At 36.7% G+C, this 14,868-nt stretch overlaps 1 protein-coding gene across 1 annotated transcript in view; it reads left to right on the top strand.

Moving 5' to 3' along the window:
• Positions 1-14,868, top strand: part of Nab2 (Nuclear polyadenosine RNA-binding 2) — a 239,919-nt gene that overhangs the window by 58,283 nt on the left and 166,768 nt on the right. The gene's annotated exons all lie outside the window — the stretch shown is intronic.

Below are 14,868 nucleotides of genomic sequence, written 5' to 3'. Positions count from 1 at the left end.
ATCTTTGATATTTCCTTAATTTATTTACTGGCATTCGTATGCTGTTGCTATACATCTTGTAATTTCTACGTATTTTCAAATTTGTCTCCAACTGTGCCAATGTAATGATAATCGAGCCTCATTAAAGTATCAATGACATTTCGCAATGTTTCGTATAACACAAATAATTTATTTGTAAAAAGCTTCTGCAAGTGTTCGAATATTTTCACCTAAGTCTGTATAAACAGCAAGCATATTTATCTTCCTATTTGAAGAATCTAATAGAACATTCATAGATTAGCCACAGAGTCTCTAAGACACAATAAGCAACAATATTTCAAACCAGTCTAATCACAATAATATCGCTTTTGATCTTTGATTTTTCCTTGATTTATACACTTTACTAGCATTCGTATGCTGTTGCTATACATCTTGTAGTTTCTACGTATTTTCAAATTTGTCTCCAACTGTGCCAATGTAATGATAATCGAGTCTCATTAAAGTATCAACGACATTTCGCAATGTTTCGTATAACACAAATAATTTATTTGTAAAAATCTCCTGCAAGTGTTCGAATATTTTCACTTACGTCTGTATAAACAGTAAGCGTGTTTATCTTTCTATTTGAGGAATCAAACACAATGTATAGCAATGTGTAATATCGTTCAGTGTATGAATGTAACAAAGCGTAATAACCGAACCAATTCACCGCGATGTTAACCCGCTTGCGTAACCCAGATGAGATGGAAACTACAAGTTGCATTCATGTATATCGCTCGGTAAACACGATTCTCGTAATTGGCAACAAACGCCTATCACAGCTGAGAAAAACAAGATTCTAAAACGTGATTTAGCGGCTGAATAAGATAAGTCACAGACGAATAGTTTATGGTATCGAGCACGTAAAAAATTCTGCGTTTCAATGATCAGTTTTCAATTAGCACGATTTATCGCGCGAATTTACGTCAGAAAGTCGTCGAATTGATTCAACCTTGGAATTCTCTTCCAATTTTAAGCAAAGAATCGTTCGTGGGAATTCTATCGTTCTAATTATAGTCGATATATTTAATTAATTTAACCGACCGAAGGTCGAAGAACGAAAACGACTTGCAAATGTGGAAACTCGAGAATTTAAAAGTCCGAATACAATTAGCAATTAAAAAGTTTGGAGATTTGAATATTTGGAAAATTTTGATATTCGAAAATTTCAAGATCTATGCGTCCGTGATTTAATATTTAGGAATTTTCGATATTTGCAAATTTCAGGGTATGAAAGTTTAAAGATCTAAAAGTCTGAAAACTGGAGAATTAAAAATTCTAGAGAAATTTAATATTAGTTGAAATACGATATTTGAGACTGTAGAAAATTTATTTCTCAAACACCGACGATTTTATTTCTCATAGCTGTTGTTATTTTTTCTTTATTCTTTTTATATTCCACTAATTTTATATATTCCATAATATATCCCATATAATTCCATAATAGATCTAATCGAATTTAAATCGAACAGAATTAGAATTCTCGCGTGTGAAAGTTAGGAGAAACCTGCACTTGACGATAAAGTCTTCGTTGCAGACTTTAAATCCTAAAATAAATGTAGCTAAGAAAGAAAACAGACAGCTACCAAATAGCAAAATAAATTTACTTCCTCGAGTGAAAACGTTTATTAGAATGGAAGGTAGTTTGGCAACGGGTTAATAGCTTAATAAGGAAGATAATGGTAAGTAACGTAATTACCTTGCAACTATAGCGTAAGTATGTTCTAAATGCATATCGTAAGCAAGGAGAATGTTCTTTTTTTTTTTTTTTGGAGGAATTTTACAATCAATTTTCATTGAGAATTATATGTAAATTATTCTGACGTGGTGCTATAACGTAAATAATAAATGATTATCGTATGTTTGGTTCTAGCTGCATCTAACGTTTAAATCTAGAGGGTAATGTCTTTTTAGCCTGCGGATCTGATCCGTCGTGTCAACTAATTGTGTAACTAGTGGGTTTTGGTGATTGTTAATTCTTATGTTATATCTATTACTGAATTTAGATATTTTTTCTTTAACTGTAGGTATCCTAAGGTCGCGATGTATCGTTTCGTTGGTAACATACCAAGGTGCATCTTTTAAGGATCTTAGAGTTTTTGATTGGAATCGTTGAAGAACTTCCATGTTGGAATTACTCGTTGTTCCCCATAGTTGGATCCCATAGGTCCGGACAGGTTTTAATATGATTTTATATAGCATTATCTTACTCTGCGCGCTTAAGTTGGAACGTCTGCCAATGAGTCAGTAGAATTTTGTTAGTTTTAATTTAAGTTGCTTAGATTTATCTACAATGTGTCCAAGGAGAATGTAAATCGCAAGTCGTTCTAAGCTACAAGACGTCCATCGTACAAATAAATAACAACATTAAAACAAAAGATATGGCAGCGATGAAACGGTGTCAAACGTCGATCGACGCGTACACGCGACATCGATCACCTCTTCGATCTTGATCCTGGAGATGTCGATCTTTATCTTGAAACGATCGTCGATGAGTCAATCGACTGGAATGCTTAAGATCGACTGGCAAGTGAACGCTTTGGTCGACCGTCGAGCGATTTGCATCGGATCCGCCCAGATCCCGCCACGAACTTCGAAGATTTTGTATCACTTACCATCGATATCGGCATGATCTAACGAAGAATGAATAATCGCGCAAGGTGCACCCAGTGACTTACACAAACGCGTGAAAAATAGAGGAATACTAGCAAAACCTTGTAACTGAAATTAAAATAGGAATCTTGTGGTATAATTCCCTGAAAATACGGTGACGAATGATGGATGAGGAGAATTTACGAATGACGGAATTGGAGTAAAGGTTTGAAAATGTGACGAGGTTGATGCAGTGAGATTAACCCTTTGCGATATCACGAGACTTGGAAGTCACACAAATTAGGGTTTTTTTTTTATTATTTAATTTGTACTTTACAATTTGTCCAGCTGGACATTTGGTAAATTTTTCTAACTTAATTGCTAAATAACACGTGGATGGCTACCCCAGCGAGATACCATCTTCGAGTTTGACTATTTTATTTCTGACCTAGAAAATTGAACATAAGAACAATTTTTTTTTTTATTTAATTTGTACTTTACAATTTGTCCAACTGGACATTTGGTAAATTTTTCTAACTTAATTGCTGAATAACATGTGGATGGCTACTCCCAGTGAAATATCATCTTCGAGTTTGACTATTTTATTTCTTTACTTTTTTTATTATTATTTAATTTGTACTTTACAATTTGTCCAGCTGGACATTTGGTCAATTTTTCTAACTTAATTGCTAAATAACACGTGGATGGCTACCCCCAGCGGAATACCATCTTCGAGTTTGACTATTTTATTTCTTTATTTTTTTTATTATTATTTAATTTGTACTTTACAATTTGTCCAGCTGGACATCTAATAAATTTTTCTAACTTAATTGCTGAATAACATGTAGATGGCTACTCCCAGTGAAATATCATCTTCGAGTTTGACTATTTTATTACTTTAGTTTTTTTGTCTTTTTTTTATTATTTAATTTGTACATTACAATTTGTCCAGCTAGGCATTTGGTAAATTTTTCTAGCTTAATTGCTAAATAACACGTGGATGGCTACCCCCAGCGGGATACCATCTTCGAGTTTGACTATTTTATTTCTTTATTTTTTTTTATTATTATTTAATTTGTACTTTACAATTTGTCCAGCTGGACATTTGGTAAATTTTCCTAACTTAATTGCTAAATAACATGTGGATGGCTACCCCCAATGAAATACCATTTTCGAATTTGATTATTTTATTTCTTTAATGAGGTCAGTGGGGTGTTTTCTTTTTAGTTTTCTTTCTATGAGAGACGTGAACTATGTGTATACCTATGTTTGAAGAATTTTATTTGATTCGTTGATCTGGTATATTTCGTCTTTGCGTTACTATAATCCTGTCCAACAGTCTCATTTTCCACCCGATTATACATTCCTCGTAATATTAAAAAATACCTCGAGCTCGAGCAAGTATGAGAAAATTATTGTTGATAGACGATTTCCTACTCATACGTACACGTGATTTCCTCTGTCGATTTTACTTCAACATTTCGTCAAAGATTCAAATAGCGTGTTTTATTCGTCCAAGAACGAGAGCAAGATTGAGATATAAATATTGGAAGATCAGAGCGAAGTTAATATTCCTCATAAAGGATATTTTAAACAATCTAATCGCGTACTTTGCACGAAGGAAAAGTTACTTGTATTAGTTAAATGCGGTGCGTTATGTATAAAGTGATCTGTAGCTCTTCTTGGAATTATTTTCCGCAACGTTAGTCATAAAATTGATATTAACGTCAAATACGAAGTATACAGAAATTAGGAACACAAGTTCCAAACAAAATTATAGTCGTTTGGAATCAACCCAGCTGAGAAAGGATTAATGGCTGTGACAAGTGGCGGTACGAATCCACGATTAGAAATCTCGTCAGCTTCAATTTCTGAGCGGTACCTGCACGCACCTCATGCAAATTACCTGACACAATTGCATTCTCTTTCGCGTACCGATCATTTGCGAACATTCTTTCTTACTGAATCATAGATATCCTTTCTTCTTCCCTTATTCCAAAAAGAAAAACGCTAGATAACGATCGTTGTTGGATCTAGAAGACATAGATCGTATAACTGACTCATAAAATACGATATTAATCGTGCGAAGATAGAAGATAATAGAGACTATTTTTCCCATATTTAATTCGTTCGATTAATTTCAATTAATTTCTGAGAAGCGAAGAAAAATGGTAAAGCAAGTTGCAGTAATTTATTATAGGATCTAATTATCAGTTGATAGATCAAGTTAATAGATTTAGGCACACACAGTGTAATTATGTATTCGTTAGATAGCATAGGCGATGTGTCGTAATATAGTTAATAGAAGATGCCTGTTTTATATTCAACCAACAATAGGAAGTGAATATGTAATAGGATAGTTAACACGTAAAAAATAGCGTGAAATAGCAGTGGCGAAAACAAACCGGAGAAGCAAAGTATTTTGTAATTCCTAAGAAAACCAACAGACGCGTTATCCATCTACAAAATCAGCTCCTCCTATCAATTCCAATCTGAAAAATAACTCCTCTCAAGTTTAATTTATCGTTCTCGTTTTCGTGTGTTAAGAAACAAGCAAAATCATTCTTCGCAATATCGAAAAATAATCCATTTTCCATAAAAAGTTTCTAAGTTTGTAGCTCCGTCAGAAAAAAAAAAAAAGATAAAAGATACCTTTTAACGGCCCGGGTTCTTAAGAGCTCTCGTTTTGGCGATAAGGCGTGACTTTTAAAAGAGAAAGAGACTGGCCTGGAATGGTTAAAAGTCGGGAAAAGTTACTAAACCGCATAATTCAGCAAAAAGTACAAGCGAGCAGTTCGCTACGACGGAAAGAAACCGTATATGGTAAAAAGGGAAGAACAAAGTTTCAGCAGATAAACAACAACGTATCTCGACGCTAATTGTGGGTTAAGCAGAAAACAAACGACGACAAAGTATTGCGCAATATCGAATGCATAATGCGCGTGCTGAAACGTGCAAAGACCGTGAAAACGAATCGCCGATCCAACCGTGGCTACCAGCTATATTAATTATACATACGTTTATAGGCGAGCAACTCGGAAGAGCAGAAGCGTGGTAGTGCAACGACTAAACGCGTCATCGTCGTCGATCCTCCTCCGGTTCTCCATCCGGCTGGCGCCTTCGGCCGAGTCCGCATGTAAATTAATAAACGACCGATCTCGACCACCGAGAGACGAGAAGAGAAGGAGAGAGAGAGAGAGAGAGAATCGTCGTTGATCGCTGCTGTCCTTGGCACGTTTTCTTTTAAGGACCGGCCACGTTCAGGCTGAAAAGTACCGTTCTTCCACGAAATCGCGATCGTGTTTCGTTGCGCGATTCGTTCTTAATTCGCTCTCGTTGCCGGATGTTTTCTAAATCGAGATTTTTTATTTGTCGTTTCTCAAGAGGATTTTGCTCGGTTCTATCCTCGTAATTATTGAACCAGCTTCTTTTTTTTTTTATTTTTGTTTTGCTTGCTATTTGCCGGTTGTTCGCCTCATTCGTACATTCGTAAGATTGTTTTCATCGTGTTAGGATTTTTTATTTTTACGTTTAACGGTTTATGTAAGGAGAAAGGTTTGGTTTTAACGTTTTAACGGCTTACGTAAGGAGAAAGAGCGAGTTTTCAGTGTTTCAGAAACGTGGAATTTATCCTGCAAAGGCAATAAAATTTTCAGTATTTTCGAAATAGAAATCGAGAGGATCGAAAAGGGTGGAGAAAACGAGCCGCAGAATCGAATGACTCGTTTTGGAAATGTTATTTCTAGCTAAGATTTGTTACTTTTGATCCGTGTTACATATCGTGTATTATATTTTCGAATAATAATATTACATGTAAATAATAATTTGAAATAAAGTGCAAATAACGTTGACTATCGACGATACCCCAATCGACAGGGTTGATATTTCAAAATTAAATGTTTCAGGTTATCCGATAGTTTGCGCGCGAATGTTTTTAGACTCGATACTAAGTCCGAGACTGAACTTTGTTCCAGCCAAGATCTTTTCTTGCCTCCGCGGTTTACTATTTCACAAACAGGACGTTCTCTTAAAATGTTATCGTTGTAATGCAAATTCTTCTTCCTTCTATTAACATTTTTGGAAAGAAAAGAACTGCCGTCCGAGAATAAATGTTTGCAGGCGTTTTAAGAAGGAAAACGTCCGGTGGAAGTCAAGGTGAAACGCTGAAACGCAGAAGAAAAAATATGCAAATGAAGAAATTGTCGAGGAAGATGAGCCGACTAGCTCCAAGCAGAAAGATCGCTTTTTATTCTATTTTATTATCATCAGTCCTCATTTACGTAAACTTTAACGTTTAAAACAAATAAAATATAACAATTTACAATGCGACGACAGAGTTTCAGGGTTGAATTATTTCGTATCTACGTTCTCTCCACCCAGGGAAGCATCACTTCTATCAAAATACATACCTCCAACAATCAATTCCATAAAAAACAACGTCCTCTTTGTTCTATGCCATAAAAGGACACTCGAAATGGAAAAGGGAAGCCATCCCAAGCCATCGAACACGACAGAGACATTTCGAAGAACGATATAACAATAGCGCGAGACGATAATCTCGCAATTCGCTAGGAAATTTCAACGTCAACAAAATCTGCTCGCAGATGAAGGAATTGGGCGCGTGTGTCGACTTGATATGAGAGCCACTGTACGGCTGACAGGATGTGGGAGGCGAATGTCAAGGCTAAACACTCGTGGAAACCCTTGCCCCTCGATTCCCTTAGTCCACCTCTCATCCGATTCTGTTTGTACTCCGATTTTCGCCTTCTTTTTAACTGTCCTCCACCTCCGTCTCTTTCTCTCTTTTCGCTACATCCACAGAGCTACAGAAAATAATTTACGAAAGAGCAGACCGTTGTTACGCTCCTGCGGGCTGCGCGCGACAGGCCTGTTCGTTTCGTGAAAGAATTCATAAGACTTATGCGTGCCGTGACATTCTTTTTCTCTCTCTCTTTCTCTTTCTCTCTCTCTCGGTTAACCCTGCCTCCAATTCCACCTTATTTCCTCGAGATTTATCGTTATCGCGTGCGAACATCGCGATCGTAGATCGTACGACTGAGCGCCAATTACGAGGTGCCAGGCTTACGCCTATGTACTCTTTGTTGAAACGTTGCTCGTTGTGCTTCCAGGGAACTAGGCAACGTTCGGGCTGTTTGAACGTTGAAGAGCGCGTTTTCGAGGTTGTTCAATTGTTTCCAGGATTTATCGCGCCAGTTTACGCACTTTTTCTTCGGGTTAAGCTTTAAATTAGCTGCCCGCTGAGAAGCAACTACGAGTTCCGTTGATGTTGCACGTTGCTCGAGCAAGCGTGAGAATAGCGTCAGAACGTTGAAACTTAATTATATCGAGTCCTCGATCCTGACGGAAGAAAAAAACATTTTGGTTCGTTGAATTCTTTGTTAAAATTACTAAAAAATCGTGATAAAGGAATACGTCCGAGTAAATAGAGTTTCTCGCGCGTACGAATGGTACGAAACAGGAGAGACGATAAGCTCTTGACTCGATAGAAAGTCGTTGGTTCTTGTTCCTCCAATTTTTCTCCGGATTTCTTCTCGTTTCCATTGTCAGTAACAAAAGTTGTCGCGCTGTTACCTACTTTTAGTCGAAACGGTAAAGATAAGAGAAAAGTAAGGGACAGGTAGCAACCATTGTTTCGTAGATTCTATTCCTCTCGTCAACGTTACGCGTCTACGTGATTTGTTTATAAGCTCGCAAACATTGTCTCGCTCTTCGCGAGAAACTTGTTCGAGCCGTGCTATTTTTACGATAATTTTTAACCAGTAAATTCCACAAATACTAATTTCAGGGTTCGCCAGATCGTTACGAAACTGAAAGTTGTGCTGTAAAATATTATAAAATACGCGCGTATAGGAAACGTTATAAAACAGTGTCGTAAAGTCGGTGCGCTCTAAAACAAAGTTCTAGGAAAACGTTGGACCAACAGGACGGTATTAAAAATTGCTCAAGGGGAATACCAAGGTTAATAACCCATCCAATCAAACTTTCGCGGCGATATAAAAGAACCGGGAAGAATTCCAAAGTTTTAAAGAAGAACGCCGCGATTACAAAGTGAAAACGAAAGGCAATAATTACCAGAGCCGCAACGAGGGACCGCGGCAATTATGGTCTCTCGGATAATGGGTCGTCATGGAAACCCTCTTGGATAGTAGGCAACTTTCTCGATGCATTTCTCTCCCCTTATCGTTCTTCGTTGAGACGATTGTTGTCGTTGGTGTTGGAAATTGCTCTAATAAACTTAGCCGCACTTACATGCCCCTAACTGTACTCGTGAAAGAGAAACTGATGCCAGAAGAGAGGAGAAGAATGGTATAGAGGGGAGAAAACGGGAGATTTATCGTGACTAAGAAATCTCACGGTTGCCCGTTGCGTGATTGTCCTCCATTTCTTTCCACGAATCGACCGATAGTCTCGTTAATTGCTCGTCCTTATCCTGATCAATTATTTACCCTAACCGGTCAACGATATTTATCGCGAGCCTAAGAAGAGCAGGCGCCGCCCTTCTGCGCAAGATATATCGAGATTGTGGTTTTTCTCGTTAGAGAAGATGCAAGGTATTAGGCTCGTGTAAATATACGGAAGATCAGGTAGACCCCTATAATCGTTAGAAAATTGTAAGAACCTCTACGAATTGCTACGTCGTCTGAAATTTTATGGTATAAGGAACCCGAATACTTGACATAACGATACGTGACTCCATCAATGATTCTTTTATTTTTTATATTTTTCAAGTACAGAATTATCACAGAAGAAGATCGTCTAACGTAATGGAAATTACTTTGAAGAATCGAATTATTCGGTTGGAGAATAGTATTACTTTGTCACGCGCCAGCGAAAAATCTTAATTTATAATTTGAGAGATCAACGAGAACGTTAGTAACAGTTTGATGAATTAATTGGTATTAATTGGATGTAATTAGTAATTGTATATCGATTAATGAATGTCCAGGTTACACCACGTGAAAGTTGACGCGTGTGCTAACCATTCAACCTCCTTTTACGCTCGTTTCAACTCATTTCAAAGAAATTCTTCTTTTTGTGTACGTTGGCAAAACGATCTCGCGAATTTTGAACGAACGAATTTTTAAAAGAAACTAACAAAGCTGTTGTTTTACGATGTTCTTTTTAACGGCTTATTTAATAACGAGCAGTAGTAGCAACGGTTTACCCGTTTCAGCCTATTAGCCTAGAAACTGGACTTTTGGTTCCATGGACTGCGATATATACATTATCTTTACGCCACAGTGAGTAGCGTAATTAATACGTGGTTCGGAAATTTCCTGCAAAATAATTACAAGCCTAAATTGAAACTATGCTTTGGTAGTTTCGACAAACGCATAACGTAAAGATCGTTCCACGGATTGTTCCATTTCTCGCCAAACGAAGATCACAAAATTATAGAATCCGTATATGCGCTGACTAATCCTTTCACATGTCCAGGGTTGATAGGTTTCCGCGTAACTTGGCCCGATAGTATCTGTCAGCACTCGTAATCATCCTATGAATAATGCTTACGCAATAAAACCAAGTAACAGGGAAAAGGAAAAAAAAAATATAAAAGCGTAAAATCACGGATACACCGTATACAAAAGTTGATTGAAGTTACGCAACGCGTGTAAGCTCTTCCTGCTTCGAAGAAAGTGAAACGGATGCCGCCCACGTGGCGCGACGAGGCCATAGGAATCGCCTGCTGTCGAAACGGCACACGGCTAACGGCCACAGGCCTCACAATTTAATAGGACATCGTCCTGTCCTCGGTTGTAAATTCCAACGAGGGATCCACGTTGGGCACGGCCAGATATTAAATTACGTTTAATAACATTCAGAAGTTGTAAGGCCGCCACGGGAGAATAGGGTGAAAGCGATTATCCTTTGTCAGGGGAGTCTGCCCCCGCACTATGTTAATTGCACCGGCACACACACGTACGTACGTACAACGCCTTTGAATTTGTATTAGCGAGCTTGAGTGCACGTGGATGCACGATCCTTTCGTTAATTAAGAGCGCCACTTCGTTGACGTGCCATTTCTGACGAACGTTTTTTAGAGTGCAGCGCACGATTCGCAATTCGCGCTGTGCTCGATCGACGATGAAATTGTACGATGAAATCTATCGAAGAACACAGCGGAGAGACGCGATAAGTCACATTTCGTCGTTTTTCGTTTAGCAGCAATTTCTAAATGCAAAACGTTATCAACGAATCGCATATTACCAGAACTGTCTTCTTGTTAAACATTATGGCAGTCTTTCGAAAGATATTTACGTTAAAAAAAATATTGATTTTTTAAAGTATCTTTTATCATATCTTGGATATTATTAGATACGTTAAGAGAAAATTACACGGTAGTTTGGTGAAAATGTTTGAGAGTTATGTGTCCGCTTTTTTGTAGTTAGAAAATCTTTCTAAGTAGATTGGAATTGATCAATTTTATACGCTGACCGGGAAATTATTAATATTTGCTATAAACAGAGTGTATAGTGTGATAATTAATAATAAATACAATAGTAGGTATGAAAATGATAAATACCTGGAATTAACGTGCTCCATAATTCTACCGTCCGCCTGTATCTTTACTCAACAGCTTCGAAAGATTCGTTTCGTCATTAGTTAGGAAATAAGTATCATTTACCTCTTCGCCCATAAATCCTTCTAAACGAGATGCTACGGCTACAGCGTAACGACGATATAACGATTAGGTAGACTTCACAAGAGGCTACGAATTTTGCTATACGATCGTAATTTTCACGTAATCGTTATCCATTCATCGATCGAACAAACTTTGCATTTTTACTTATTTCCACGAAAAGATTTCGCAAATTTCGAAATTTAATATAAATATCTTGCTTCGCGATACAGACGCCGTCGATTTTTATCGATCGAACGTTTGTGGTAATAATATTTAATATTTAATACTTAATGTTCAGCTTTTAATATTTAACATTTAATATTTTCGTTTCATCTACGAAATTTCGCTTATTATTGCCAATTAATTCTCCAAAACTCGGCGATTGCAAAATTGTCGAACGCAATCGTCGATTTCGTGATTTCTGTTAATTAACTGACTCTCCTTTCCAACTTCTTTCCTTTCTCCGAACGCTTAACCCTTTGCACTCCGAATTTTATTTCAATTTCGTTAGCTGTCAACACTTTTAAGCGTTTTATTTGCAATTTACTTTAACTAAAAAGCAAGACGATTTAAATAAATAAAGGAAGAAAGAAATTCATTTAAATACCAGTTTTATCCGCGCTATTGTTGTATTTTCTAATTTTTAGGTGTATGATATATCTTGAAACAATTTCCAGGATGCAATCCTGCTTTTCTTTCGCACGTTTCACAAAAGAAGGGTTTTTTTTTTTATTTGCAAGTAGTTTACAATCAATTCTCATTGAGAATTATAAGTAAATTATTCTGGCGTGATACTATAACGTGAAAAACAAGATTCTAGCTGAATCTAACGTTCAAATCTAGACGGTAATGTTTTTTTAGCCTGCGGATCTGATCCATCGTGTCAAGTAACTGAGTAACTAGTAACTTTTGCTGGTTGATAATTCTTACGTTATTTTTTTACAAAAAAAAAAGATAGAACTGAAAGAGTGTCGACAAAGGAGTTCCTGCGACAAAAACTAACGTCGAGTTACACTCGACATAGCAGTGCAAAGGATTAAATAATCGTCATTCGTATTTGCAATTTACCAAATGTCCAGTTGGACAAATTGCAAAGTACAAATTAAATAATAAAAAAAAAAATTCCTATTCGTTCTTTTCTTCGCGTCACTCGGTCTTCCTCGACTGTTACATTTTGTCGGTAAACATAAAAATGCACGAGGTTTAAGAAGCGGAAGGCAGGCCCTCGAAGGTTCGTTCACACTAGTGACGACCGAAAACAATGATAAGAACGCGAACGATCTGAGCTAATCGGCGCTAAACGGTTCCCTGGAAGGATCCATTAAGGGGAACGCTAAACGACCGATCGCTTTAGTGGTTAATGCAACGCTTTCTTGCATTCAGCCGGATTAAGGCCACATCTGCGTAACTTTTAACCAGGTGACCAACGCTGATGAGGGTTAAGTACCCTTCAGGAAGGTCCATTAAGCCGGGTTTTCAGTTTCCACGGTAGCTGCGTTGCTCTCTTGCGGTTCGCCGTCACGGCAATCGCAGTTATATACGGTGTCATAAAAACAAAATTTAATCTTGATTTTTTTTTCCCATGAACTTGATGGCATAATTATCAAGCCAGGCAATATTTCAATATTCTCAATATCTTCGTATCAGGGTGGACGATACTTTGTAAATCTTTGAGCGAATGAGAAAACACGCGTTTATTAATATTTAACACCAAATAGAAACGCAATTTTGATCATTCTCTCTTTCTTTAATCTTCGCGTTAGCTATCATTAACGTCGTAGAAATATCTGCAGAGGAAGAAATTCGAAATTAGGTCGTGGGAAAAGTTTCTTTCGTTTTATAAGGAAATAATGAACGCACAACATTTTCCGTTTTATATTATTTTATTAAATTACGCACGATATTGTGTAAAGATGGATCGTTGTAAAAGACGGGTCTGTAAAAGAAAGACACTTTTCGGACAATCTAATATCAATAACTATACGCAAATTTACATAGCACCCTTCGTTCTTCGTACCCTTGATCGTTTTTTACCTCTACGTATATACATACCGCTTTTCCAATCGATGTTTTCCTACTAAATGCTATTCTAGAAAAAAAATTTTTTTTTTTATTTGGAAATAGTTTACAATCGATTCTCATTGAGAATTATAAGTAAATTATTCTGACGTGGTACTATAACGTGAATAATAAATGATTATCGTATATTTGGTTCTAGCTGAATGCAAATTGTAAAAATGAAGACAAAACCGTTCCGTTATTCTTGTTACAATACTAATATATACTCTTTATTATTCTGTTTCGTTTTTTATCGGCCATGATCGATAATTATTTTGAAGACTCTTGTATACACAGGAATATTCAAATATGCCTACCATATTGACCGTTCAAAAGAGAGTGCCACGACTGAAATGGTAAGAGCTTTGAGAGCGAGTAGGTTAAAGTGTTAATGCCGTATGATTGCCGACGAGGCTCCGGCCCGACGGGGAATAAGTAGCTTTCCTGCGTTAAACCGGCCGTGTAATCTACCGGGTGGCTAAAAAACAAACCATTATATTCGATTTTTTTCAACTCGATATTTATTACTAATTTCGATATTCGTTAAACGTTTCGTAGAGCTTGCAGTTCATGGAATTCGTCGGAACAAAACGCTATTAACACTAGAAATAACGATAGTTAACACGCAACTATTTCTACGAAAACTAGTGAAAATGACTGGTCTTTAGAAAATACGTAATAATAGAATATTTTTATATTTATTGATTTATTACTTTCTTACAGAAGCAATTCCATGTTATGTAGTAGATTTTTGGTATTGTCAGGGCCGGCGCAAGGCAAGTTGAGCGCGTTTTGAGAGGCCCCATGGTCTACGAAAATTACCCAATTAAAAAACACCGATTTTGATTAACTTTTTACAGAATGATGATTACAGAATGACCATTAACAGATGCAAGACATTTACTTAGTAGCGATAATTCAGTGTAACTCCATAAAGTCGTCATATCCTGGAAACTACTTTAGATAAAGAAAATCCGGGCGCTTTCAGAGAAATGTACTTTTTAGAGAAATTAAACTACATCAATAGTTTTTTGCAAGTCATACATGATTACAGATTTTCTACTTTCATTGAATTTTTTATCCCCTTTAAAGCGAATTATGCATGCGAGAAAATATTATTTGGATGTTTTAAAAACTGCTTATAAAAAATATATAATATGTAACAGCGTTTGCAAATAAATAATTCTTCGCTGTAAAATTTAAACGTAGGATTCCAATGTGTATTCAGGATCCGCAAAATTTTTGAACCCAACCCCGCAAATGGTCCCGCCGGCCGTGGGTATTATTAATCCTTTTCCTGATAACTGATATCGAATGATACGCGGTGAAAATTTGAAAAACGTGTGGGAAGTTGTAGAAAACGAGGAAACTGGTTAATCGGGGTTCGATAAACAGATCGCAAAACCCTTTTACACTTTGACAAATGCCAGTCATTTTCATTGGTATTGGTATAAGTAACCTTGATACAAAATTATTTTGAGTTTGAATACATAGAAAACGAAATAGAATTTATTATATTATTCTTTTAGTTACTGTTGCAAAAGTCATTACATTAT

The sequence above is a fragment of the Bombus fervidus genome, chromosome 5 (genome assembly GCF_041682495.2).
Source record: "Bombus fervidus isolate BK054 chromosome 5, iyBomFerv1, whole genome shotgun sequence".
NCBI lineage: Eukaryota > Metazoa > Arthropoda > Insecta > Hymenoptera > Apidae > Bombus > Bombus fervidus.
The sequence above is the reverse complement of the archived record's forward strand: the minus strand, read 5'-3'. Positions and strand labels throughout refer to the sequence as shown.